The following is a 5,574-nucleotide window of genomic DNA, read 5'->3' on the forward strand; positions in this document are numbered from 1 at the left end:
CTAAAATCATCTCCATTAGGTTTGCAGAACAGTGGCTTGTTTGGGAGAACCTTGTGAGATAAAACTTTGATTATATTTAAAGTCCAGTCATGAAAATGCAGAGGCAGGTGAAGTCAGTATTAAATTATAAATCTACAAAATACTTTAAAAAATCTAATTTCATTCTGTAGTTTGTTTTTGTTAAATTATCCTTTACTAATCTTTTTTTTTTCTTTGCCTCACCACAAGGCCCACAGGATCCTAGTTCCCAGACAAGGGATCAAACCTGGGCCCTTGGCAGTGAGACTGTATATCCCTAATCACTGTACTGCCAGGAAATTCCCTTTACTAATCTTAAAAAAAAAAAAAAAAAAAAAAATTCTCAGAATGGGAACTAGGATTTTCTTTCATGGAATTCAAAATAAAAAAAGATCATCTTTCAGATAAATTTTCTTAAGAGAAGACTACACACAAATAGTTACATTTTGGGAATGTTCATACCTACAACATGAAAGCACACTCTATGTGAGTACTGAACAGTTCCTAATATCAACTTACTGGATACAACGTATTGTTGCCTTTTTTTTTTTTAAAGGCTGTGGTGACCAGTAAGAAAACCAAAAATGATGTCTGAGGTTGAATGCAAAATCTAAAAGATGTTTGAGGTTGAATGCAATGAAAAATGGATACATTTGGTGATTTTGCTGAGTCCTATAACTGAGTCCCGTTATGGTGGTTCTTGATATGTAATGATTAAAATTTTAAATAAACAGAATTTGCCCTTGTATGCACTAAAGCAGAGTTTAAATAAAGCCTGAATCTGACAGGAAATCTTACTATTCATCCTTTCCAAAGTTCCAAGGAGTCAAGTCAAAAGAGGGATTTCTCAATTTCTTTAGTATGGCTCATGCAAGTCATAATTGGCACCTAAGATCTAAAAAACACAGTGTTAAGCTCTGAAGTACAAGTGACTTTAGGAAGAAGCACAGATGGGTGGGTAGAAGGGAGACAGAGTTTTTTTCCCATGAACATATTGTCCCCAAAAGCCACCTTTTGTACAGTTTATTTTTAAGGTCACATTGACAGGATGATTGTTAAGACTTTGATGAAAAAAGTTTGAGGCAGCCAGTGTGAAATGCTGGGATGAAGCATCAGTGGTGAAACCATATTTGAGACAAATAGCGGTCACTGAACAGAGAAAGATAAATATTATATGGCTTCATATGTAGAATCTGAAAAACAAAACACAAAGCCATGACAAAACAGACTCAGATACAGAGAACAAACCAGCAGCTGCCAGAGGGGAAGTGGGTGGGGACAGGAGCAAAATAGGATGAAGAGGTACACACTTTCATTTGTAAAACAAATAAGTCACAGGGATGTAACAGACTGTGGGGAACATAGTAGCACTGCAATAACTTTGTATGGTGATAGATGGTTACTAAATCTAGCCTGGTGATTAATGCATCATGCGTATAGGTGTCAAATTACTATGGTGCACACCTGAAACTAATAATGTACATTATACTGCAATTAAAAAAATAAAAAAGCAAAATTTGAAATCTCAAAAATAAAATGAAATTTAAAAAGAATGTCATTGAAGTTTGGCATCTTTTCCATTTGCCCTCTCTCACAAAACGGTGACTCTGCTCACATGTCAGAGAAGAAGGAAATATTCAAGGCAAATACATTGATCCTCATGTGCTATGTGAATGAAGAGAATGTTCCAACAGTGTGTTGGCACTTTCCATCTTGGGTACCTTGTACTATATTTGTCTTTACCAAGTTTAACCATACAGGCAAACACCAACCTCCCTACTCTGCCAGTAAACCCAAAATAAATATATAAACAAATCTAAAATAAATAAATCTTATCTGTTTGAAGTGATGTCTTCAAAAGTTCTCACTGCTCTCAGCATTCAGTCTGGTCTGATGAGGCACATGCAGCTCTGCAGGAGCCAACCCCTGGACCCCCACATCCATCATCTCCTCCCTCCCCACTGCCCCCCATGCCTCTGTGATACTGACTCTGAGGTCCTGGAACCTGCACCCTCCCCCTCATGCCTCCAGGCTTTTATTTTTCCTGCTCCCTTTACCTTCATGTCTGCCTAACACTGACCCATCCCTCCACCTTTAGCTCAATGGCACCTCCTCCTGAGATTCTTCCTGGACTATCTCTGCTCACATCAGGATTGGTACCTCACCAGTATGTTCCCATACATGCTCTACTACAGTGTTAGACGGAATCAAGAGTCTGCCTTTCCCTGCTTACAGTTTCTTTTATAGTACCAAAAATTCCTGTCTCAAGCAAATGTCTGCTGTACATTTGATGAGTGAATTTTTAAAAAATATTTGTTTATTTGGCTGCTCTAGATCTTAGTTGCAGGATATGAGATCTAGTCCCCTGACCAAGAGTGGAACCCAGCCCCCTGCATTGGGAGCCAACAGGCCTAACCACTGGATCACCAGGAAAGTCCCAATGAATGAATTGTTTAACCATGGTTTGTTGCTCATCTTGTTTGTAGCCCACCTTTGCTCATTCACTTATGTGCCTAGATGCTACAGCTGCTGCTGAGGCGCTTCAGTTGTGTCCGATTCTGTGCGACCCCACAGATGGCAGCCCACCAGGCTCCCCCATCCCTGGGATTCTCCAGGCAAGAACACTGGAGTGGGTTGCCATTTCCTTCTTCAATGCATGAAAGTGAAAAGTGAAATCGAAGCCGCTCAGTCGTGTCTGACTCGCAGCGACCTCAGGGACTGCAACCTATGAGGCGCCTCTGTCCATGGGATTTTCCAGGCAAGAGTACTGGAGTGAGGTGAGGTCAAATAAATCTTACATCGTTTGCTTGATTAAAAATTTTTTCCTGATAGTCATTTGGCAACCTGAAAATTAGTAGGGAAAGTAATGATAGTTACTGACAGACTGCCTTTGTTTATCTGTGAATCATTTATTTAACCTGTGAATTGAATGCTTTAAATTATTCTACTTGGGATAATAATACCTAAAATGATGAAGATGCACACTAATTATAGGTGTACACTAAATCTCCTCTTTTGTTCCAATTGCAACTCCAAAATTTATCTTCTTCCCGACTCTGCCCACCCTCAATACACACACACACACACACACACACACACACACACACACACAGAGTCCCCTAGAGCCATCTTACCAGATTTTGTTTTTATTAGAGTCCCTTATGACAGATGTTACCACATTTCCAGAGTCATAATGAATCTTGTAAAAGAAAATTGTAGAAAATGATGAAAAAGAGACCCACTCAGCTGGCATATGAAGCTTCCCTTTGACTTCTTCAAACAAAACAAGAAATCAAGACTGAAAATCGTCAAAGAAGACAAAACTTGGAATGTTCTCCCAACACCGTTAAGTCCTTCACACCCAGTCATGTGGATCTGAGTACAAAGTCAGTTCTGCAAGTCAGCTGTTAAGAGAGAAGAGTTATTTTAGAAAGATCATCCCAGGAAGCTTATTTATACTCTCTTTGAAGTAATGAGTCCAATGAACTCTTGAACTGGAGACTTGAAGTCCCTAATTTTGCCTGTCACTTGGAAAAGTATTACTCTCAATAACTTTCTGTGTAACTTATTGGAGAGCAACTTGAGTGGATGACAATATTATTAGCTGGACTTTTGATCTGTTTTGGTAAACACCAGATAAAATGCTTTAAGGGTGGCATTTGAAAGTCTAATTAGACAACATTGAAAATCAAGGTCTCAACAGCAAGTATAGTTCTTATTTCCAAACAGACATGAAGGACTGTTAGAACATTTTAGCCAACAATTCTGTGTTTCAGAAAATGAGGTTATAGATATGGCATAGTATTCGGCATAGAAAATTTTTCCAGGGGTGTAATAAAACTCCAGACTCCCAGGGAATTAGATCCCCCATACTGTAACTAAAGATCCTCCGTGCAGCAACTAAGATGCTGTGCAGCTGGCTCCAAGGTGGCTCATATAGAAGATAATGTACCCAAATCATTCACCACTCCAACCTTTCTGCAACATCTTCCCTGTTGCCAGAACTCTGATTTTGTTCAAGGGTGGACCAGACCCCAGAGGGCTTAGTGAAGGTCTCCAAAGGTCTCTCAGCCTCAAGCGGAAACCCTTGAGAGCCAATCACTGCCTCTGTCTCCTTCTGTCCTCACTGGTGACTGGTTCAGGCATGGACAAGTACTGCAGCTCTAACCAATGGGGGTGGTCGGTTGAGAGACTTCTGGGAAACACATGTTGTCATGTCTGCATGCAATGCCATGGATGCCATGGCATCTTTTGAAGATGAGAAAGCTGAGCTGATGGGCGGAGTGGCTGTATAGATATTTAGACGAGTCATCTGGGTCTTTGGTGATGTAGCTGAGTTGCTTTATCAACCTCGGAACCCCGCTACCTCTTGAATTCTTGGTATGCGAGGTAAAAACTTTTGTCTTATGGTATGAATCAGAGACCAAAAGTATCTTACTGTAGCTCATGCCTGCCCCCAGGAGAAGCAAGGAGGAAAGCCCCAGCTTTAGAGTCACGAGGACTTGGTTTCCACTCTCACTTCCTATAAGTTGTTACTGAGGAACAAATTATTTCAAAACTTAATGACTTAAAAACACCAACCACGTATTATCTTTGGCAAATTTGCAAGTGGCTTGGATGGACAGCTCTGGTTTAGATTTCCTCCTCTTGTGAGACCACAAGACACATGGACAGGAGTTTTTATTGTGGTTTCCATAAGAAGGAACAGGCAGCTAAGGTAAGCAGGCTTACCTGTGACATGCCCTACAGACCAGTCCTGATTCAGGGTGAGAGAAGACTACACAAAAGTGTGAACATCCAAGAGGCGAGGATCATCTGGATAGTCCTGGAGGCTGGTTAGTCACCACATGTTTCAGAAGTAGATTAACCTCTGGGTCTCAGTTTCTTCAGCTGAAAAAGATGGTAATAACTGTATTACTCACACTTCTTGGTTGTAAGTGTTAGAAGATGACTCTGCCTTACTTAGGCAAAAGGGGGAATTTATTGGGTGAATTTGGGGCAACTCACATAGTAGAAAGGAGGCTCACATACTGAGGCTCCTAAAATGTGCAGAAATCAAGAGAGGTCTGGGAACAAGCAGTATCAAGCAAAATTGAAGCCTCAGGATATGTTTGGTTGGGAAACTGGGGTTGACATCACCTCCATTGCACCCTGAGCGTTGCTATCAGAGCTGAATTCTCTGCACCACCCCTGCTGCTCTGGGCTTCCCAGGTGGTGCTAATGATAAAGAACCCTCCTGCCAATCAGGAGACATAAGAGATGCAGCTTGCATCCCTGGGTCAGGAAGAGCCCTCGGAGGAGAGCATGACACCTATATTCTTGCCTGGAGAATCCCCATGGACAGAGGAGCCTGGCGGGCTACAGTCCATGGGGTCGTAGTGAGTCAGATGTGACTGAAGTGACTTAGCCTGCTGCTGCTCTGAGTAACTCTCAACTGCTTCTGTGTCCTGAAGGTCCCACAGTACAGGGACTTACTGTACTGTCAACTTCCTTCCTGTCAACAAATGTCCACGACAAAGATCAGCCTCCTGGGATTCTCATTAAACAAGAGTATGC

The 5,574-nt window shown here is 41.4% G+C and overlaps 1 long non-coding RNA gene across 1 annotated transcript; it reads right to left on the reverse strand.

The window, feature by feature from the left end:
* Positions 1-3,148: 3,148 nt before the first annotated feature.
* LOC147346975 (uncharacterized) lies at positions 3,149-4,908 on the reverse strand. The gene is made up of 2 exons (XR_015152765.1): positions 4,750-4,908; positions 3,149-3,422 (listed from the first exon to the last, which is right to left on the reverse strand). It is a non-coding gene; the product is annotated as an uncharacterized LOC147346975 (long non-coding RNA).
* Between the last annotated feature and the right edge of the window lie 666 nt (positions 4,909-5,574).

Source organism: Bos grunniens, chromosome 23 (assembly GCF_055505025.1).
Source record: "Bos grunniens cultivar Pamir isolate PY7600 chromosome 23, Bosgru_T2T1.0, whole genome shotgun sequence".
In the NCBI taxonomy this organism is placed as follows: domain Eukaryota; kingdom Metazoa; phylum Chordata; class Mammalia; order Artiodactyla; family Bovidae; genus Bos; species Bos grunniens.